Here is a 25,193-nt window from a genome sequence, read left to right as displayed (position 1 = left end):
ACCAACCAACAAGAACTCTCCAGGAATCCCCGTGAGAGCTAAACTGGAACTCAACAGGAACTCCAGAACTCAAAAGTAGCCGGGCCTGAGGCAGCAGTAGCTGCCCTATTGGCGGACAGCAGGGTCTAATATACAACTGAATACACAGCCTGTTTCAATCCAGCATCATCCAGTCACAGCAATTATACACAGCTTAACTTAATTATCATCATCTTAATGGCTCAGTTATTTTGTGCCTTCTGGCAAAATGCCAGGGGCCATTCTGGCTGTGGCTCTCAACATTTACATAACTAGTTAGTGGTAGGATATATTCAAGCACAATGACTCTAATGCCTGTGCTTTACCTCTATGCAATATGTCTACTCCACAGGTCAGCAATATACATACATTACAATCAGTTTTTGAAGGATTTTGAAAGAATGGAAGTACTTTGATATGAAATTTTCAGTATGAAATTGAAGTATAGAAATTTGTCATATTCTGGGGGCTGGGATTGTGGCTCACTGGTAGAGTGCTTGCCTCCCTTGTATGAAGCCCTGGGATTGATCCTCAGCACCACATAAAAATAAATGAATAATGATTTAAAAAAAGAAATTTGTCATATTCTGTACAATTATTTTAAATGGAATGTTGATAGGAATAAGTACTGACATTCAGCAAATGCTGGTGGATTTGTTGTTCTTGTTGTTCTAATTAGTTATACATGACAACAGAATGCATTTCAACTCATTGTATACAAATGGAGCACAACTTTTCATTTCTCTGGTTGTACACAATGAAGAGTCACCATTTATACAATCATACACATACATAGGGTAATAATGTCCGTCTCATTCTACCATCTTTTCTATGCCCAGACCCCCAACCCTCTTTCACTCCCCTGTGCCTAACCCAAAGTTAAATGCTAGTGCATTTTGATGCTGTGTTTAGTTTATTAGTAACTGTGAAAGTAATTCTCCAGTGTTGTGAAAGCAATTTGATGGCAAATTAATCCTTACTTATGAATAAATTTACCTTGAGTACACAATACATAAAGCTTAAAGTGAACAATAGGCTTTTATTTCAGCATCCAAAGGTGACAATACCTAAAGAGGTCAGTTGGCAGCTGTACTATTTTGGAAAGCTACTGACTTCAACAGCAAAGTGATACTGACAAAGTCACCTCTGCTGTTCATATTTGGAAGTTAGATGGCATCCTGTGTTCATTCTAAACAAAAATATCCCTAGGGGAAAAATAAAAAAGGAAACAAAATGTTTCCCCTCCTTCCCTAAGTGGAACATTCTCTTGGCTGTAGTCCCACAAATATGTTATTTGAAACAAAACCAAAAAAATGTTTAAAGCCAGACATAAAATGAAAATTGTCCATAAGAACATCAATTCAAAGGCATTCATGGGAAAATGCCATGTCTAAAGTCTCTTATACCTTCAAAACATCATCTTTAAATAGATTTCTTATATGCAATATTTAGAACTTCAACTTTTTAAAAGCTCAATTTAATTATTTTATGTCTCTACAATATGAGAATTTTAAAAAGAGGATTTAAAAACCGCAAACTCATCAATAAGCATTTTGTCATTTTTTTTGTTCTTTCACTTATTTAAATAATATTTGAATGAAATTTTAAAAATGTAGTGAAATTCCAGATCAGATGTTTCAAAGACATTGATAAATTTGTTCTGAAACCTGTGGAGTTTTCAGATTTTGATGAGATTCCAACAATCATCTAGATATAACCTGAGACTGACATGATGTTCAGAGTCACATAATATAATTTAAAATAAATAAATAAGTTGATAACCTGTGGTAACTTTATATCAATCTAGGATATGTACCAAAATATAAAACTGTTTGGATAATATGGGAGAAAAATTGAAGCTATGAAAGAAAATTCTAGGAGGTCCCACTGCTATAAAAAAGTCAAATAGGTAGTAGTGAAAAGGCAATTTTTGAAAATAAAAGAAAATTATCCTTTATTTTAAAAGACATGATGATTCATATTAAAACTTATCGCCCAGAACTATTCTTGGATGATATTAGGTGACATTCTACAAAAGAAAAATGTAGTGATAAGGAAAGGACAATGAGAGAAATGAAGGGATTCTTTGAGATAAGGAAAGAAAAATTAATATTGGAAAGGTTTTGTCAATGAGTATAAAAATGCAATCTTCATAGAACTAGTAGACTCTTTCCCTTGTTCTTCATCTCTCCTCTATCCTTCCTGTCTATAATTATTTTCAAGTGGTCTAATTTGGCCATTTTTTTTATCCTTAAAAAACACTGTTTCAAACCAGACATAGTGGTGCACATCTGTAATCCCAGCAGCTCATGAGGCTGAGGCAGGAGGCTTGCAGGTTCAAAGCCAGCCTCAACAAAAGCAGGGTGCTAAGCAACTCAGTGAGACCCTGTCTCTAACTAACGTGCTGGAAATGTGGCTCAGTGGTTGAGCGCCCCAGAGTTCAATTCCCAGTTCCAAAAACAAACAAACAAAATTAAAATTAAAATTTAAATTTAAAAAAAAAACACATGGTTTCAAACAAAATCTCAAACAACCAAACACTGGAGGTTTTGTTGTTTTGCTTACATGAGACTAAATAGGGAAATTTACCAATACTTAACTGCATTTTCTAATTATTTTGAAATACACTTCAAAGAGAAAAAGGAAAGAAGAAAAGAACATGGTTTTGATTGTATAATAGAAAATACTTAAAGAAAATTCCAGTAGCTTCACAGTGCTGTCAATTTTATAGGAAGTTTTTTAGAAACATTCATGTAATTTTGATATAGAACATTATAATAGAAAGATGAAAGAAAGAAAAATTTTCATGACAAGCTTACATAAAAAAATAGGTCTCAAAAAAATAGGTCTCCTATAAAACAACTGAAGGCCCATCATAAGTAAATAAACAAAAAATGATTCACTAATGAGAAAATACTATTTTTCCTGTGAAAAGTATCTCTAAAGGATAGGAGGAGGTAAAATGGAGGAAACTGCTTTACAATAGAAGAGATTTATCATCCATAGTAGTAAAAAGGAAGAAGCTCAAGAGAGAAAGGAATGCAAAAGAAAGAAGGAGTAGGTGTGTGAGTGAGAGGGGAGTTGTTAGTATACTTAAGTATGATGGGAAAAGGAGATGCTGGATGAATTCACTAAAACATCAATGGAGTATATAATTGGAATTAAGACAGTTGGCTCTCATCTTAGTAAATCAGAAAGTCCCATTAGATTTCATTTGTTTAATTGCTCAGATAATGCAAATGAAGTGACAGAGAAATTTATATATTTGTTCAAGAGAGCTCACTGAACATTTTGACTGTTTTTATATTTCCTCTCTACCAAGCTTCTGTTTAAATGACAGAAAAATATAAAACGGTAATAAATCCATAGCAACTTTTAAAAGCAGTCAGTGAAGGACATCATCAGTAATGTGAATTTTTTTTTGTTGTTGTTATTTTTTAGATTTTTTCTAATTAGTTATACATGACCGTAAAATGCATTTTGACACATCATACATAAATGGTTGTAGATGATACAGAGTTACACAGGTCTTGTAATCATATACACACATAGGGTGATTATGTCCGATTCTTCTGGTTGTAGATGATACAGAGATACACAGGTCATTCTTCTGGTTGTAGATGATACAGAGTTACAGAGGTCTTGTAATCATATACACACATAGGGTGATTATGTCCGATTCATTCTACTATCATTCCTACCCCCAGACCCTCTCCCCACCTTTCACTCCCCTCTGTCTAATCCGAAGTACCTCTATTCTTTCCTAGCCACTTCCTCCCCTTATTGTGAATTAGTATCTGCATATCAGAGAAAACATTCAGCCTTTGGTTCTTTGGGATTGACTTATTTCCCTTAATAGGCTCCAGTTCCACCCACTTCTGGCAAATGTCATAATTTCATTCTTCTGTAAGGCTGAGTAATATTACATTATGTATATATATACACCACAATTTCTTCATAGATTTATCACTTGAAGGGCACCTACGTTGGTTCCATAGTTTAGCTATTGTGAACTGAGCTGCTATAAACATTGATATGGCTGCATTACTGTTTATAGTTGATGTTTATAGCTGCATCACAGTAGTCTGTTGATTTTAAGTTATTTGGGTATAAACCTGTGAGTGGAATAACTGTATCAAATGGTGGATCCATTCCAAGTTTTCTAAGGAATCTCCATACTCCTTTCCAGAGTGGTTACACAAATTTGCAGTCTCACCAGCAGTGTACGAGTGTACTTTTCCCCAATATCCTTACCAACATTTATTGTTGCTTATATTCTTGATAACTGCCATTCTGATTGGAGTAAGATGAATCTCAGTGTAGTTTTAATTTGTGTCTTTCTAATTACTAGAGATGTTGAACATTTTTTCATGTATTTGTTGATCAATTGTATTTTTCCTTCTGTAAAGTGCCTGTTCAGTTCCTTAGCATATTTATTGATTGGATTATTATTATTTTTTTGGCATTTAGTTTTTTGAGTTCTTTGTACTATCTGGATATTAATGCTCTGTCTGGGGTGCATATGGTGAAGATTTTCTCCCATTCTGTAGGCTCCCTCTTCACGTTATTGTTCCTTTGCTGAGAAGAAGCATTTTAGTTTGAATCCATCCCATTTATTGATTCTTGATTTTACCTCTTGTGCTTTAGGAGCCTTGTTAAGGAAGTCAGTTCCTAAGCCAACATGGTGAAAATTTGGGTCTACTTTCTTTTATTAGGCACAGGGTCTCTGTTCTAATGCCTAAGTTCTTGATCCATTTTGAGTTGATTTTTTTATGCAGGGTGACAGATAGGGAATTAATCTCATTTTGATACACATAGATTTCCAGTTTTCCCAGCATGATTTGTTGAAGAGGCTATCTTTTCTCCAATGTGTGTTTTTTGCACGTTTGTCTAGTATGAGATAACTTTATATATGTGGGTTTGACTGTGAGTCTTGTATTCTTTACCTACATATCTGTTTTGGTGCCAATACCATGATTTTTTTTTCTTTACTATGGCTCTGTAGTATAATTTAAGGTCAGGAATTGCATTAAATCCATATAACACATTTGGTAGTATGGGCATTTCTGTAACAAGCCAGCCATGGGTTGTGTGTATGATCTGTGAGCATTTTTAGTTCACAAAGCAGACTGGACTGACACTGTTGCTCTGTCTGGACTGTGAACATATGTGTCCCTTTTGCTTGCTCTCACACACATGAGATGGGTGTGACCTCCCAAAATGTCAGTCAATCTGCTGACAGCAAGACATCACAAAGCTAGACTCAACCCCCTGAAACCTGACCCCTTTCCTTATTTGAATGGCTTCTCCCCAATAAAACCTAGGTTTGAGTTATTCTCCTTCTCTTTATTGCCTGCCTTGCCCCCTTTGTGGAAGCTATGGCTGAGGACCTGTCACTGAACCCAAAGAAAAGGTACTTTCTGTGTCTGTGTCTTTATTTATTCCACCAAAATTCACTTGGAGTGACCCTGACCATTTTAGTTGTGCATTGCAACACATTTTGACAATGTTAATTCTTCCTATTCAAGAGCATGGGAAATCTTTCCATCTTTTAAGGTTTTCTTCAATTTCTTTTTTTAGTGTTTTATAGTTTTCATTATAGAGGTCTTTTTTTCTCATTTGTTAGATTGATTCCCAAGTTTTTGTTGTTGTTGTTGTTGTTGTTGTTGTTTTAGGCTAATCAATGTGAATTTCTTAATAATATAAAAGAAATAGGATAATTAGGATGGCAAATCCCAACAAAGTGGACTCTGCAATTCCATAGAGATGGAAAACATCCTCCAAACCAAAAAGAATATGAAAATAAGCCCAAGAGAAAGGTTGTAGGGAACTGGAAGGAATAAGCTATGTATTTCTAGTCATTTAATCAATTATAGGCTGGTAGAACAATTGCAGCTAACTTTCCTAAGTATAGAATAAAGCCACAAGTATGGAAATCTAAATATGATGAGGGGTAATCTCAAAGTAGACTTTTAATGATTAAAAGTTCCCTGACTATGGGTACGGAAAATAAGCAAGTGTACCCACTCAAAAGGCAAGTTTATATATATATATATATATCTTTGTATATAAAATATGTTCATGCCAATTCATGTTTCCATACATGTACTTTTTGTTTTTGTTTTTATTTTGCAATACAATTTTTATTACATATATATACTATAATTTTTCATCTCTGTTTGTATATAAAGTATGTTCACACCAATTTGTGTTTTCGTACATGTACTTTGGATAATGATATCCAGCACATTCCACCAACCTTGCTAATTCCCTGCCCCCTCCCTTACCCTCTCACCCCTCTTTCCTATCTAGAATCCATCTATTACTCCCATGCTCCCCCTCCCTGTGAGTTGGCCTCTTTATATAAGAGAAAACATTCGGCATTTGTTTTTTGGGGATTGGCTAACTTCACTTAGCATTATCTTCTCCAACGCCATCCATTTACCTGCAAATGCCATGATTTTATTCTCTTTTATTGCTGAGTAAAATTCCATTGTGTGTGTGTGTGTGTGTATATATATATATATATGCTACATTTTTTAATCCATTCATCCACTAAAGGGCATCTAGGTTGGCTCCACAGTTTAGCAATTGTGAATTGTGCTGCTATATACATTGATGTGGCTGTGTCCCTGTAGTATGCTTTTTTAAGTACTTTGGGTATAGACTGAGCAGAAGGATAGCTGGGTCAAATGGTGATTCCATTCCCAGATTTCCAAGGAATCTCCATACTGCTTTCCATATTGGCTGCACCAATTTTCAGTCCCACCAGCAATGTATGAGTGTACCTTTTTCCCCACATTCTCGCCAACATTTAGTGTTGTTTGTCTTCATAATAGCTGTCTTCTGACTGGAGTGAGATGAAATCTTAGAGTAGTTTTGATTTGCATTTCTCTGATTGCTAGAGATGATGAGCATTTTTTCATATATTTGTTGATTGATTATATACCCTCTTCTGAGAAGTGTCTGTTCAGGCAATTGGCCCATTGTTGATTGGGTTATTTGTTTATGTTTTTTTGTTTGTTTGTTTGTTTGTTTTTGGTGCTTAGTTTTTTGAGTTCTTTATATGCCCTAGAGATCAGTGCTCTATCTGATGTGTGAGGGGTAAAAATTTGCTCCCAGGATGTAGGCTCTCTGTTCACCTCACAGATTGTTTCTTTTGCTGAGAAGAAAGTTTTTAGTTTGATTCCATCCCACTTATTGATTTAGTCAGCTTTTTCACTGTTGTGACTAACCAGAACAACTTTAGAGGAAGAAAAGTTTATTTGATGGCTCACAGTTTCAGAGGTCTCAGTCCAAGTTTTTCAAATCCTTCTGCTCTGCTTTCTGCTCCTGATTATTACAATAAATTTGGCTAAAAGCTGCCAGAAATATCCATGCCACTGCCTGAATGCTATGTTGCCTAGACATTTCTTCTGCAAAATTAAGAAGTTCATCACTTTTAAAATCAATGTACAAAGTCCATCATTTTTAGAAGACTCACCAGATTGGACAAGGAGGGATGGGGAGAAGGAAGAGAGGGGAGATATGAATCGTACATAATTTCCTATGTTCATATATAAATACATGACCAGTGTAACTCCACATCATGTACAACCCTAAGAATGGGAAGTTATACTCCAAGTACATATAATATGTCAAAATACATTCTACTGTCATGTATAAGTCAAAATAATTTAAAAAAAGAAAAAGCCCATCACTTTCAAAATCACCTTCACAGAAAATTTCAGGACATGAGCAAAATGTGAACAACTTCTCCAGAACATAACACAAATAGTTCCCATTTCAAATTCCAAAAGTGTCCTCTTTTTCCTCTTGAGCCCTGTCTTCACTGCTCACAGTCTTATTGGCATCCTGGTCTTCTAAGCTCCCATCAGAATCGTCCATTAAGCTCTGCTTACAACAATCTAAAGCATTTTTAGTTTGCACTGCTAAGCATCTCAAAATCCCCCCACCAATTCCAAAACCTTCAAAATCTTCTGAACTACAAGGTCAGGTTAGTCACAGCAACAACTCACTTCTGGTACCATTTTCTGTTTCAGTCAGCTTTTTTGCTCCTGTGACAAAAAGGTGGAAGAGTTTATTTGAGGGCTCACAGTTTCAGAGGTCTCAGTCTATTGACAGCCAGCTATATTCCTCGGGGTCTCCAGGTAAGCAGAACAACATAGCAGAAGAATGTAGCAGAGGGAAGCAGCTCACATGATGATCAGAAAGCACACACACACACACACACACACACAGAGAGAGAGAGAGAGAGAGAGAGAGAGAGAGAGAGACTCCATTTGCCATATACAAATATATACCTTAAAATCATACCTTCTCCAGCCACACCCTACTTGCCCTCAGGTACCAGTTAATTGATCCCATCCAGTGATTAATTCACTGACTAGTTTGAGGCTCTCAGAAATCATTTCCCCTCTGAACCCTTTGCATTGTCTCACATGTGAGCTTTGGGGTGACACCTCATATCCAAACCATAACAGCATGCTATCTACACAAGCCAGCCTGACAGTGCCCAGTGCTCATATAGTCATTAATCATTTTCACCCTCAGAGCCAGTTGAACACTCTCTCTTGAAATACAATCCAGCTAACAATATTTAGTTGTCAAGACCCTTGTTTATAAAAATAAATAATGAAGAACCAAACATTGAAGAATAACCAATGTAAGTACAAAGAGGCATCAAACTTAATATAACTTGTGGTGAAACAAAATTAACTTTGTAAACAAAGAGAACTTTAAAATTATTTTAGTGACTTTAAGCAGATACATCTTGGGGGAGAAGATGAGGTGGAAATTATATAATCAGTAATTAGTCTAAATAATAGAAGCAAATAAAGGTCACTTTGGTGAACCAAAAGGAAGAACACTAATTGTCACATAACTCCATGTAAAATGGCATAGAGAGGGAAAGTGTAAGAATTTATTGCACTTAACATTTTTTCTTGCCGAGTCAGCAGATTCTCAGCCTTGTTGCAATTCTTTATCAGTCTTTCTTAAACTTTCTTTGTATCATCCATAAATTCATTTTTCTTATATGCTGGTAGTACATCCCTAACTTATAGTTTTGTTAAAGGTATGATTTTAGATTTGTATTTCTACTGTCACTTCATTAAAATTTGTGGAGGGACAAGAAATACCTAGGTTCAATCTCTCACCATGAACCACAATGATATCTTTTCTTAAATTTGTTCTTTTTAGATATACATGACAATAGAATGTATTTTGACATTTTTACATACATGGATTATAAGTTATTCTAATTAGGATCCTATTCTTGTGGTTGAATAGGATGAAGATTTACCCGGGTCATGTATTCAAATACAAGGATAGGAAAGTTATGTTCAATTGATTCTATTGTCCTTCCTATTCCTCTCCTCACTTTTTTCCCTTTATTCCCCTTTGTCTAATCCAATGAACTCTGTTCTTCCCCTCCTTATCCACCCTTGTGGGTTAGCATACACATATCATAGAGAAAATTCAGCCTCTGGTTTTGGGAGACTGGCTCATTTCAATTAGCATGATAGTCACCGGTTCTATCCATTTACCAGCAAATGCCATAATTTTATTCTTCTTTATGGCTGAGTAGTATTCCATTATGTATATCTTTATACATTCATCTGTTGGAGGACACCTAGGTTGATTCAAATAACCCAGTCAATAAATGGGCAAAGAGACTGAACAAGCACCTCACAGTAGAAATACAAATGGTTAAAAATATATGAAAAAATGTTCAACATCTCTAGCAATTATAGAAATGTAAATTAAAACTACACTGAGATTCCTTTTCACTCTAGTCAGAATGGTAATTATCAAGAATACAAGTAACAATAAATGTTGGCAAGGATGTGGGGAGAAAGGTACTTTCGTATATCATTGGTGAGACTTCAAATTGGTGCAACCACTCTGGAAAGTAGTATGAGATGCCTGATAAAACCTGGAGTGGAACCACCATTTTATCCACTTATCCCACTCATCAGTCTATATCCAAAGGACTTAAAATCAGCATATGAAAGTGATGCAGCCACATCAATGTTTAGAGAAGCTCAATTCACAATAGCCAAGCTATGGAACCAAACTAGGTGTCATCTGTCACAATACCTTTAAGATTAGAGGGAATAGTCTTTCCATATTCAATATGTAGCTTGCCTACCTGCTTGCCTTCCTTCCTTCTTTCACTTAACATTATTCCTTTATGTTAAGTTTCTTTTTTAGGGTGTATGTAGAAACCATGATGCTAAAAGAAGTACTTTTCTCATAGATTGCCCTTTTTACCAAAGTGACATGAAGACTGGTGATGAGACCAGTACTCAGACTATGCAGGATCTCTGGAGTGAGAGCACCCCAGCTCTTGCCTGTTCAAGAGTATTTCTCTGTGGGCACCTGCTAGCATGGACCAAGTAATTGGTCTGTCAAGTTTAGTAGACTTACTTAAGCTTTTCTTTCTTTTGTGGCAACCAACTATGTGACAGAAGTTGACCACTTAATTTTTCTGTATTAATCAAGTTTATAAATAAATCTTAGTGATCTCAGGTATGTATATTGACAACATTAAAATGGGGCAATTAGATTTGTAGGCTAAAATAATGAAGAAAAACAAGACTATGAATGATTTTATCTATAAAAGTTATTTGAAACATGCTATTAATTGAAAATAAATATGAATTAATTTTAAAATATACTTTTAAATGTTTATAATTATCTTGGATCCTTTTCTACAAGGACAACTGGCAGATCTTTTTGTTGTAGTCTTAGTTTAGGATGTGAAGCAAGCTATTTTTTTTGTCATTGAATTATAGCTTAATTAAATGGTGGTCAAAGAATGTACTATATATGATTTTAGTCTCTTAAATTTTTTGAGGTTTGCCTTGCAGGCCAGCACATGACCAGTTCCGGCAAATGATTCATATGTACTTATAAAGAATGTATAATTCTGTTATCTTTGTGACTTTGTGTAGTGTTTTCTATATGCCAATTAAATAAGGTTTATTTTAAAAACAGACTTTAGACTGACATCTGTGCTGAGTTTTTTTCTTTTTCTTTTTCTTTTTTTTGTACCAGGGATTGAACCCAAAGGCACTTTACCATGGAGCCACATCCCTAGCACTTTTTATTGGTTCTTATTGTTATTTTGAGACACAGTCTCACTAAGTGGCTTTGGGTCTGACTTAGTTGATAAGGCTTGCTTCAAACTTGCAATCCTCCTGTCTTAGCCTCCCAATTTACTAGGGTTGTAGGTATATACCACCATGCCTAGCTTTCCTTCTTTAGTTACAGCATTTCTATTTTATTCTTTTTTATAAATTATTAGGTAATTGAAGATATGTGAAATCAAATTTAAAATTATATTATTGTGCTACTAGATTTCCTTATATCACATATTCTACTTTAATAATATAATAATATATCAGTTTTCTCTTTAATTTTTAAATTTTTAAAGAGAAAACTGGTTAATTTTTCCATAGTATATCTTATTCCTCCTTACATGTAAGGAATATTTCTTAAAAGTAGCACCCAGTTTCATTTTTAATCCAATTTGAAAACATTTACCTTTTAATTGGAACAAATACTTTCAATGCAACTACTGATATATTTGTTTATATTAGTTTAGATCTATTTTCTGTTTGTCTCACTAGCTTTAATGTTCCTTTTTTCCTTCTTTACATGATTTAAGATTTATTAGATAGAAATCCTTTATTATTCTTGCCCTCTCATTAGTTTGTTAATTGAATATTATTTTACTGTGTTTTAGTACATAACCTAGTGAATATAGTATAATGCCAAGACTTATTGCAACCCAATATAACTTTATACATTGATACTTCTTGGCTGATGCTATGACCTTAGAATAGTTTAACTTATATCACTATCCTTTGTATTATTGTTGTCTATCATTTCAATCCCACAAAAGTTTTATTCACCAGAAGATATAATAATTACTGTTTTATGTAGTTGATAATTGTTTATATTTACCCATAGTTTTACTCTTTTTGTCATATTTCATTTCTTTCCATATTACTATCTTTCCACAAGGAATTATTTTGCTTTGCTAACAGAATTCATGTTAGCATTTACTTTAATGAATATATGCTGGTGAAAATTCTACTTTAGTTTTGTTTATTTACAAATGTCTTTATCTTATTTTCATTTTTGGAGAGCATTTTTGCTAGGTACAAAATTCTCAGAAGACAGTTTTTGATTCAGTGGCTTGAAAATATCATCCCATTGTCTATTATTATTTCTACTGAGAAGTCAATCATACATCTTATTGCTGTACCTTGAAAGGTAATATAGATTTTGTCCTTCGGCTATTTTCAAGTTTTTATTTTTCTTTTCCTTTGTCTTTAATTTTCAACAGTTTTCCTGTGACATACTCAGGTGTGGTTTTCTTTGCTTTAATATCTTTCACTTTAGAAATGCTTTACTTTTATTTCTTCAGTTGTTTTCTATTTCTTCTCTTGTATACTCTCTGGACTTCAATTAGGTATGCCTTTGTACCAGTGTAATACTGCAGCTATAATCTCTTCAGTATTATGATCCATCCTTTTGAATCACCAAATTTTAGCACAAATACTTTCTGGTAATTCTTCCAGAATACTATCCTCACATTAATATTCTACTTAGCCTATCTATTGCATTCTTAATTGCAATTCTTATATTTCCTTAGTCCCAAAATTTTTTTATTTAATCCTTTTTTACAAATTCTAGATCTTTAGAATCTATAAATTATTTACCATATCCCTCGTATTTTAACATATTAATCATAGCTACTTTTATCCAACTTGATAACTCTAATGAGACATCTATGTATCTATTTTGTTTCATGTCCTGTTTTGTGCCATATCTGTTGTATCATGTCCTGTTTTGTGCCATATCTGTTGTATCTTTTTTATTAATGCTAAGTATTATGTTTTTTAAACCATACTGCTTCTGGATAATGTTACTGCTTTACACGTATCTGGTAAAACAACAGAGTATTGGCAGATTACTTTATTCTAATTCTGGAACTCAGTTACAGACTTTATAGTGCTCAGTCTGCCCCTTATTTATCTCTTATTTTCTAGTATGTGGAAACCTGGATCCCTAGTTGAGATCCTGGGATTTTAGTCAGGATTTCTTCCCCTTGGAAGTATCTAAAATTCAGTTTTTGTCTCCATAGGACTGTGAGATTATGAAAACCCTTGTTCAGCCCTTCATTGGCTTTCTGCCTAGATTCTTATCTTCTTGTTTTGTACATAATTGTTTTGTAAATAATTTGGTAAATAATTTCTTATTCTTCAGTTGGAAAATTAGGTTTTTGTTATTGTTTTTTGTGTTCTTAACCAAACTTGAGATATGTTATCATTAGTTATTCATGTTGAAAATAGTTATGAGATTATAAATTTAATGCTGAAAGGATAAGACATCATCTTCTGTTGGCTAACCTCCCACACAGAACAGAAATGTTTCCTGCAGCATCCTTGGCATATGCTCATCCGGTCTCAATTTGGATATCTTCAGTAAAGGAGCTCATCATTTCCTGAAACAATCCATTCTGTTGGACAACTCTATTTTAAAAATCCTTATGTTGAGCTAAAATATGCCTCCTTGTAACTTATACGCATTTACTCATTGTTACAAGTTGTCCTTCTGGAATACGTCAAAACAAGAGAACATTTTAGATAGCTGTACTTAAAGCAGATCTAAATGCCACTCCTCCTTCTCCCTCCCTCTCCTTCTCCCTCTCTCCCTCTTTCTCTCTCTCCCCACTCCCTGTCGCTTTCTTATACCAAAGCATTGAACATAAATTACTAAATAATCATAAAAAGGGCATCAATTTGGTAATTATTAAAACACTATTATCATATATAAATTTGTCTGACTTTTTGAAGACAGAATTCTTCATATAATAATCAAATTTATTTTTATTTTTATTCTATTAAAAAAGAGTAAGACAATTGCTGCATAACCATTGTGAGGATATAAAGAAAACTCATCTTTAATTTCAAAGATACAAATGAAATAAAGGGCATGCATTTCTGTTTTATATTCATACTTATAGATTGTCTTTAGAAACCTGTTCTGAATTAATAATAATGACAATAACCATGTAGCAGTTAATATTTATCTAGTATATACCATGTGCAATTCATGTATCTTGTCTTTACTTGTGGACAAATTTTCGGCTCAACAAGAACTCTCCAACTCTTTTAGTATAATTTTTTATCTAAACATTAAGAGTCAAAGAAGGTACTATGAGTAATTATACTGAGACAGTAGATAATTGATGGGAATGACCCAGGAAGACCAGGTCTTACAGTCCTTTTTAAAGTTGAACAGAATTCTACTAGTTAATACGGTTATACTAAAATTTGCATATATATGTCACATTATTTCAAACAGCTCTAACAGGCATTCCTAAAAGTTATTAATTATGTCCTATTCTACCTGTGATTTAAGCTCCCACCTATATCCTACCCTCTTCACATTCACAATTTTACAATGTATTTTTGAATGTAGAAATTGCCATTTTTCATAATATGTCAAAAATGGGGGAGGGTCAATTTGTTTTGCTCCACCTTTCCTCTGTGAAAATGGGGGAAGACATAGGATAGAAGGATAGAAGAAGGACTGGTCGTAGACATTCACTTATGAGCACTAAAGATGCTTCCAAGATCTGAGAAGAGGTGGAGTTTGAAGAGTCAGAACTCTTGTAATTGTAACTCTCAAATTTCCAGAGCCCAATGAAAAAGCACAATGGGAAGTGACTGGTGCTTCAATTATTTTGCAAAAAATACCATTTTTGTGAAACTAATGCCACAATCCATAAACAGTTCCCACCCTCATTCTCACCAATATTTTCAACCTTGGCAGCACAATCTAGTAGTATTGATGCCTGAGTTTCATTCCAGTTTAATTGGTCTGGGATAGGACCTGGGTTTGCAATTTATAAAAGTTCTCCAAATCCCCAAATGATTCAATGTGCATCTTAAGTTGAGAGCTGCTGTGCTAAAATTACTAAAACAGAACAAAAACAAAAAATAAACAAAAAAAGCTGTTTGTTTTTCCTAGGCCCAAGGTTTGTGATTACTATGCTGGAACAAGTAAACTGCTACTGAGAGTTTAAAAGTACAAGCAGAAGGATCTCACAGATTACAATACACCTCAAGATCAGCAAATCTCTGAAACATCTGGTTAATTCTAAAGTAAACTTTCAGAATTCTGCCAGTCATATCAAGAGTGATATGATCTTTTAACCATAACTTGTCAGAAATCACTGTAAGATCTTCTGTTCATGAAACAAAGACTATGGTAAGTTAGTTCTATTTTGCAATATTTCATACCTTAGAAATTGCATTAAAGCAATGATTAGGTAAACTTTGGGGAAAATATATGTATCTGCTTCATTGTTAGTAAAAGAGAAAAATGGAGCATAGAAATACTTGCTTCCCTGTTTCTGCCATTTTATTTTAAAAAAATGGCTTTAAGGGTATTTCTACTCATTTTGTATTGAAGGAGGGAATTTCACACAACAAATTTTAGTTAGGAGTAATATTATATAATTATGGTACCAAAATGCCTTCTCTTTTGTGCTATCTTTTCTACTTTCGTATTGCCACAGTCAATCTACCTGTACTAGCTCTAGGAATAATTGAGAACTCTATTTTTTCACTTTACTATCAAATGCTCTTTCTCTTAATGAGTTTACTGTGTCATTTGCTCTAATTTTTCCCCTTATACCATTTTCTTACCTGAGTAAATAATGTCAAAAAAGGTAACTGCCAAATCATAATAACGACCCATTGGTTAGATATTTATGATTCTACCTGCTAAAATGAAATGAATTTCACATGAGCCAGCAGCTCAACTCTCATACCAGTCCCAGGTCCATAACACTTCCAGAATGCCTGACCGCAATCAAACTTCAGTTCTGAGAGTTAATAGTTTCCTCACGCTCGCTCCTCCCTCTGTGAAGTGTATTTAGCTGAGCTTGTGCATATGACTTCAGTTCATAAAAAGTTTACAAGTGCAGCTGGAATGCTTAGCATTTGATTGTTACATAAATAAGTATTTGAGAACATATGTAAACTTGACAGTGTTAGTACCAGATGTTCTGGTAACACAATAATGTACTTTGAATGTCCTTTCTCTCTTTCTGGCTTGTTTATCATGGCAGTCAGTATCTCTTTATCTGCTAATTTTCAGATAAGCACATATTAACTCTATACACAGTGATCATCTTATTGTTACATTCCAGTTACACTTATTATATTTAGTGTCTAGTAGGTGAGATCAGTTTTTAAATATGTCTCCTTAAAATACAAGATATTTCAACTCCTAAGTGTTTATGGCATATGAAAAAGAAAGAATCTTCCCTGGGCATAAGTGTATACTCTAATCTCAATAGGAATTGCTGTTCCAATTGCAGCTTATCCAAATAGTTTTTGCTCTTTTGGACTACTAGCCACTTAAGAGGTTTCTGTCTACTTCACAAATCTCATCCCTTCTTCAGGTCTTCCCTACCTCTTACCATAGCTGACTATATCTTTCTGTTTTAGAAATATATAATATATATATTATACATATATATATACACACACACACACACAGAAGATATATGTTTATATTTAGAATGATTAAATCAAGCTGGTCAATATATACATTACATCACATGGTTTCTTGTATGGTATATTGTAGAAGTTTTTGACATGTAGAAGTTTTCATATCTTCAGAGTTTTATTTGAAGTGATTTCAAATTGTAGGGAAAATAACAAAAATAAGAATAGTACATAGAATGCTCATATATTTACATTCTGCCCACATTCACCTGTTTTTTATATTTGCCCCATTTGCTTTATAAATGAATACGCTAATAACTCTCACTTTTTCCTTCTGCTTAAGTATATGTTATTTAACAGTATATAGATATATAAAACATGTATGTATATAGTACTGCAAACATGTATACATAAGTACATTTTCTGAACCTTTTGAAAGTTAGTGTCACAGCTCTTTACTCCCTTATACTTCAGTGTCTATTTCCTAAAAATATGAATATTATCTTACATACAAGTAAATTTAAAACTGATACATTCTAATCTTTCATCTGTATTGTAACTTTATGAATTGACCTAATGATACTCTTAACAGTATTATTTTGCCTATAGTACAGGACTTAACCTAGGATCACTACATTTACTCTCTGCTGTGGAACATTTCTATGAAGCTTTTCTTTGTACTTATAGCATTGACAGTTTTGAAAATAATAATTCTACTTTTAAAGATATTTTTAAAAGTTGTAGATGTACACAATATCTTTATTTTATTTATTTGTTTTTATGTGATGCTAAGGATCATACTCAGTGCCTTACACATGCTAGGCAAGCACTCCACCACTGAACTACAACCCAAGCCCGAATTCTACTTTTAATAATGAAAAATCTTTGCTTTGCTTGTGTGTGATGTTTCATAATGGGCACATTGAAGTTTTGTGTCCTGTATCCATTACGAAGCAAGTGAAATTGTGTTTTCATAACTCATCTGGATATTTCCTAATTTTTCTACCAAATGGTTATTTTTTTTCTTGCAACTCCCCCAAAGGTTTATAAACTAGAATATATAAGCAAAAAATAAATCTTTCTCTTTATACGTTGATTATCCCCAGTATTTATTATAGTGAAGAAAAATAATTAACATACACAGTAAGCATTTGTAGGAGAAAAGGAGTAAGAAGCAAGTAGTGAAATGATTTCTGATTTTCAGAGAAGGCCTGGGCATCATGCTTCAGGCTTGCTGTATGGATGCATAGCACAGTCCTGGAAAGAAGAGAGCCAATTAAATTCACTGCTTGAATTGGTTCCCATGGTGGTAAATATGTTTTATTTATATGTAATAGTGTAAAAACTATTTTAGCAACACACTGTATATTATAAACTTCAAATTCACCTTCAAGAAACAGAAAAAGATGAAAAATGTGCGTGAAGATAGTAAGAGTGGGTCTAATTAGCATTTCTTACAGAATAAGCTGTAGATTTACTGGATACTAAAGAGAAAAATACCAGAGCACCAGACTAGTACATCAATCATTTGAAGTTGTCTGACTCTCTTGAAGAGGAGATCCTGGCTTCAGAAAGCACATTGCTGTCTTATGGCTAGAGGCCCAAGTCAGAACACAGTAAGAACAAAAGATGAGCAGTTTTGAGGGGAACCAGCTGGCTTAAGGTGATCTAAAGTGCACAGATGTTAAAGGCTTACTGCTCCAATAAAACTATTACCCGAAACAAGAATAACAGAATAATTATTTTAAAAAATGTGTAGAACTTGATTTACTACATTGACCCTTGAGGTATGACTGTTTGTATTTTTCTTTTCCTTCATGCTAATTTTTAAATTTCTATTTTTAATCTTAATATAATTTTAGTTTATGTCTCCTGGATGATAGCTATTTTAAAAAGAACAGAATTTCCTATAAAAGTTGAAAATTAAATTCTAATTAATCTTTGTTAGGAATATGAATAGGGTTCTGTTGGTATGAGACCTTTTATAGATCTTTAATATAGTCAAACATGATAACCAAGAATCTGTAATTTCCTCTGTATTTGACTCAAATTTCCTCAAACTCTAACACAGGTGACACTGTGACAAATAGATCCCAAATCAATTATGAACTTTCTAAAGGTAATTGAACGTAAAAGGGAATAATTTAAGACAGAAAGTGTAAGTCCATGGCAGTAATCAGAAATGAAAAACTTAAGTGGTTTAGAAAATGTTAATGTTGTAGTTGCAGAATATCTGTGGATATGTGGTTGAAGTCATGATCATGAAAAATAGTTCTCTGTTCTTTAAGGCTGTAGTCACAGTTTCCTATTTAATAATTTTGAACACTTTGTGAGTGTAAGAAATGTTATTAATAAGTATTTTGAAGCATTATACATCCTATAAAATAATTACTGTAGAACCAGTAAAGATGTTTAAAATGAAGCATCATATATCATAGAATCAATAGCATATTGTGTTATTTAAAGGTATGTAAGTTTGTTAGTTGAACAAAGATGATATGATTAATCACTTAAAAATGTTATTAATATCTCTGTAGCATTTTTGAGTTCATGGTTTTATCATGTGAAAATCCCATGCTGTATGCACCATACTACATAAGAAGATCTCCCCATTTGCTCTCATTTGAAGATGTGAAAACAACAACATTAAAAGTGTCCCTCTGTGACTAGTTGTCTCTGTTTTTAATTCTAGGGCATAGATGCCATTTGAAATAAACAGAATTACAAATTTGATAATCAATCTTTGTGCTTCACATTCATTTTTTATTCGTTTTCAGAGCATGTGAGAGTGAGACTATCTTAATTTAGCAGCGGCTTGCTTTTTTTAACTATCAAAATAGCTTCATAGAGATGAGCTTTAAATAATGGCTTAAACATACCCTTTTTTTCCTTTCTTCTCAGGTTAGTGTCACTTCAAAAATAAAAACAGGCACTCTTATCGGAACATCAGGAGTAATGCTGGGTATAAACAGGCTTAGAATATGCTTAACTAAAGTAATCCTTCCCAACATACATAAAGGTGAATTTATAAACAGATTTGGCATTTCAAATATTTTTTACCCATGGCAAAGGCTTTAGGGTGTTTTCTTGGAATTAAAGAGTTTAGAGATGAAAAGATGCCATTTATTATTTTCTCTTTCTGTCAGGTTAGGACTTCTCTTTGCAATCCTGTTTGTAATACTGGGCCTATCTTTCCTTAATATTTCACCTGTTGAAAGATGTTCCAGCAGAGGATGTTCTAAAATCTTAGAATGTGTGTCCCTGAAGATCTGACTGAATAATAGTCTAATAAAAATTAAGTAAGGTAATTTATTGGAAGAGGAACTTGGATTTAGAATTAGAAGTAGTGAATTCCAGTAAAAATTTTGCAACATAATTTGTACATTCTCTCAAGAAAATCATACTGTCTCTCAATTCTCTGCTTTTCATTTGAAATTTGAGAGGTTTGAGCTAGTTTATACAACTTATTCAGTTAAATAATCAGATAAATATGTCATTTAATCAAATTAACCATATCAACTGATTAGTTTATATGGTGATTATATAGACAGCTTAAATTTTTAAGCTGTCTACATAAGACTGTAAGTATTAGAAAACTATGTTGTTATACCTAGGATCCTCAATATTTGCACTCTTAATATTTGCACTACCTTGCCAATAATGAAAACATAAAAGATCTTTCAAATATCATAATATTATACCATTTTGTTGCAGTATTATCTTCAAAATATACCACAGCTTACAAGGACCATAGAGTATAAATGGGAAAAATGATTAACTTTTACAATCTTACTTTCTTTGGGGACTCATGAAGAAAATAACTGTCCTTCTTTTTAAAAAGATGACTATATTTCTATTCATTAAAAAGCAGAATATTTAAATAAAAAGAAAATTGTCACTTGTTGCAGTTTGAATGTGGTTTACCTCTCAAGGGTTCATGCTTTGGAAGACTGACCCTCAGTGTGGCAATCTTGGACCCTCATCCTTGACACTCTTTCCTTTGTAAAATTATTTAGTCTCAGGCATTTCATATAGTAATAAAATACAGGTTAATGCACAACTAACCCCTCTTTTTGAAATTTAAGAGTTATTGACTTTAATAACTTAGTTCTCATGAAAACTAACAGAATAGTTTACTTTTTCAACAAGTTTTTTCTGATTCCAAAAACATAAACTCAGGGTATGCTCAAAATTAAAAACACATAGGATTTAAAGTCATGAGATCTACCTTCCAGAATCTGTTCTATCACCTACTATATACAGACACTCTCAAATTCATAATGGTTCTACAGATAATGTTTTGATTTTATGATGGTACAAAAATATATGTATTCAGTAGAATCTGTACTTCGAACTTTAATGTTGGTCTTTCTCAGGTTAAGGATATGAAGTACAATACTCTTTTTGTGATGCTGGAAAACATCAACAAGCCACAGCTCCCAGTCAGTCATGGGATCATGAGGGGAATAACCAATCCTCTACCAGATACCATGTTGCTAAGCTAAGATTTTCAGCAGAGTAGGTACAGTAAATGTATCTTTAATCTATGATATTTTCACTTTACTGTGGGTTTATTAGGATATAACTTCATCTTAAATCCAGGAGCAGCAATAAGATTTGGGTAATTCTTTTAACATCTCTGAGCCTCAATTTATTTATTTTTAATAAAGGAATAGCAGTAATATTGTCTTTGGGTCTTCTGTCAGGATCAAATGAAATAATGAATGTAAATCCTAAAGCCTGGTATGCATGGTTACTAATAATCTTTAAAATTTCTAAAATATTTATATTTAACAATTGCATTACTTCCATCTAATTACAAACAGATAACATCATACATTTACAGAAAGTGTTATTAAATTCAAATATTAAAGGTGAAAGGAAGAAAGAGTGATGGAACCAGCATTTCTTGAGGACTCTGCCACAGCATGATAGAAAAGCCAGACAGTACTTTATTTTTTAACTACTACATAATGGACTTTCTAACTCCTTTATCAGAGACAAGGTCATACCACATTATCACTTCCATAAGAGAAGGAAACCCATTCCTTCTCTATTAGAGAAAGAAACTCACGCTTTCTGAGTGCTATAAATTATAGAGTAAAGAATAGTTGCCCCCAAATAGAGAAATCCTAATTTTCCTCTTCTACTTCATACCTACACTATTTCCCAAAATTTTATTTTTAATATATAAACTATTAATAAATATACAGCTTATAATTATTGATGTGGCTCTACACTAAGCTGTGAACTGATTTGAATATCAGAAAACTGCTATTCTGGTTGGAATCCAGGTACATATTTAGCTGCAATGTCACAAGGAAAAAAAATGAAAAGAAAAAAGAAAAACCTACTTCATTATGAATATGGGATAATTACTTTTCAAAAATCATTGCAGTCCCAATCCAAGAAAGGGCCACAAGGTTTAATTGTGGGTGTGCTATTTACAGATTAATTAGGACATTTAACTTCATTTTTTATACCACAGAATTAATCCCATAAAAATTAGTGATCTCGAAGGAGTCAGTTGTCAACTCTGACAGGATCTCTTTGCCATAATCTATTAAAATGCTGCTTTTATCTTGTCTTGCCTGTGTCATATTTTATGGATTTTTTCATAAACACTGCCTATACTTCATAAATGTCTCAATTTTCTAGTCTATTAACATTACTTCAAAAGCAATTGATAAAAGAGTAGGGCATGCATGAAATAATACACCAATAATGTGAAGTGCTGGAGGCAAGAACAGTGGGTAGGATCTGCACAGCTTGTGAGCTGAAACAATGAAAGGATGTTTTATCTACTACAATAAAGAAACAAATGATCATTTTTGATAGTAGAAAAAAGATTGCTAGTAATTGGGCAGATGAAAAATGGGTTACACAGAAAATACAGCATATTTTGAAAATGATAACTGAAAATGAGAAAATAAACATCCGAAGTATCTATTTACATTAGGAGGGAACCTTTTCCCTTTGGTTACTAAACATGTGGCATTCAGCTTGATCTAGCTTAGTTCGAGATATGCTCACTTTATACTATATGGAAACATTGCCTTTATATGTTTATATTTTAATAAAAAAGTATTTTATGAATTGACTACAATAAATTTTGGAATTAGTCTTTTCTTTTAATCTTTATCATTTTATTGTTTTGGTCCTTGAAATTAGTTTAATTTTCTTTTTAAGATAGACGATTTTTTAGCATCCTATTTATATTTTTAAAGCCCTAATATATGACCTTAGTTGACATAATAAAATGATAATTTTACCTGAATTTGTTACTACAAATTTAAAATTAACAAACTTGCTCAGTAATTAATATTTAAATCACCTGAATGAGAAATAAAATTAAGCAAGATGCAGAATCCTTGCCTTTAACTCATTTTATTCTTTATATGTTGCCACCTAATTTAACTAACTGAAGCCAGATGTAATTTGAGATTTCATTCTTAGGTCCTCATGCTTTATAAATGGAATGACCTTAGATCTCAATATGCCCAGAGAGTCCTAACATTTATAATTTATAATTATCTATAACACCTTCTTTTACTCTTACAAATGTCCTGTCCTTGGATAACAAAAATTCATGGTCCTCCATTGAAGTATATGGTCAAAGAATAGGGGGTGAAATGTTTTTGTAATATTTGTATTTTAAAATTTCTTTAAACACGCATAGTGCTATCTAAAATAATTGGTGTAGTTTAGTGTTAAGTTGAAAATCCTTAGTTCTTGATTCATATGATTCTTTGTTTTTTTACTTGGAAATGAAATCATTTTGTTGTTGCTCAGGTCAAGTAATAATCTCACATAATTCCAATGTGATTATTCAATTCTAACACTTGGAAAGTAGATGTTTTTTTCTCATACTCTTACAGAGAAAGATGAAATATATAATTGAATCCTCCTATTAGTATTCAGTGGAGTGAAGTAAAGTCCAGGACCCAGCATAATGATGATACCATAAATGTCTGAGACCTACATAGGGTCCAGAAAATCAAGTTCAAAGGGATTCTTTACTTCTCAGTGTTGCAGAGAATATTTGAGAGCCCAGTCCTTGGTACTAACTGAAGGAAACAGTCCCAGAGACACATAGGAAATATCCAGATTTACTACTTATGGTGAAAGATAATTTACAATATGATAGTTCATTATTATGACAATTCCCACCCATCTCCTAGATCCGTCTATTTTTCCTTCCCCATATCAAAAAAGAGTGTAAATATTCACTCATTTTCTCAGACCCCAAATCTAGATTTTTCACATTCTCTCTTTTGTCCACTATATCCATCAACCAATTGGGCCACTTCTGTTCACAAAACCCATTCATAATCTACCTGCTTCTTTTCGTCTCCACTGTACAATCAGAGGTCAAGCTGCCTTTATTCAGCCATGTTACTTGGTCTCCCTAGTTCTCTTTTCTCCTCTCCCACAATTTATTCTCCATATAGAACTTAAAATGAACTTTCAACGTTATAAGTCTGATCACATGAATCAGTAGCTTCCATTATATTTAAAATAAAATCTAAGCTCCTCATTGTGGCCTAGAAGCAGTACATGAGAGAATCCCTGTCTACCTCATCTTCTTTTTCATTCTACTCCAGCCACACCATCTTTTATTTAGGTTCATTCAGCATTCAGAGCTTTTTCTCATTTGCTCTTACCTCTGCATGGCTGCTTTCTCTTTGCAAATCAGATTATCATTTCAGAGTCCTGCCCGTCTGTTCTAATAAGTATAATTTCTACTCACCCTTCACACTCACTCCTCTCCTACTACCTCTAGTTCTAGACCAGCAATCATGATTTGAAGCCAGATTTGTCAGTGACTTTGGCATATCGATAGCTAACATTTATTGACCACTTATTATGTATGTACCTGGACTATGCTAAGTGTTTTAAATAAACTCAGTTTCTCACAACAGTCCTATAGATGGATGCTCCTGTTATTCTCTTTACAAGTGAGAAAACCAGAGCACAGAAAGAATAAGTAACTCACTAGAAAGTAGCAGAACCAAAATTTGAACCCAGATGTTCTTGCTCATTACCCGACTATACTATGCTACTTCATATTGTAGTAAAATGAACCATGCTATATAGTCAGGAGAATCTTTGGGGGATTTGAAAGTCAATATCACTACAAAAAATATGAAATAGGTTGGCACTCAAGGACAAAAATTTTTATACAGCATACCCCCAAACAATTCATTATTTGTCCCTTATACCTTGGCCTCTACCAATGTCCCTAAGTCAGTGAGACATAACACAAAATCTTGACCACACCCTTTAAATATGCCTTTCCCTTATCCTCATCTTTCTTATCCAATTGTGATACGAGTGATTTTTTTTCCTAAATATCTATGAAAACCATTCACTTCTTATCATCTCTGCCCGCAGAGTGCTAGCACAGGTTTTCATCATCACCCACCCAGTCTGTTCTAGCAGCTTCCTTACTAGTCTCCTGTTATGAACTCTGGCTCTCTAGCCAGAGTAATATTATTTTAAGTGTATATTTGATTGTGTGGACCTCTTTGTCCTGTTTGCATCCCATTCCATTCAAGTGCTTTCAAAGAGCTGAACATAAGAGATAAAGAAAATCATATGAATTAGGCACGTATTCTGGAGGTAGAGCTAACAGAG

This window comes from Callospermophilus lateralis, chromosome 3 (genome assembly GCF_048772815.1).
Source record: "Callospermophilus lateralis isolate mCalLat2 chromosome 3, mCalLat2.hap1, whole genome shotgun sequence".
Taxonomy (NCBI): Eukaryota; Metazoa; Chordata; class Mammalia; order Rodentia; family Sciuridae; genus Callospermophilus; species Callospermophilus lateralis.
This window is presented reverse-complemented; position numbering follows the sequence as displayed.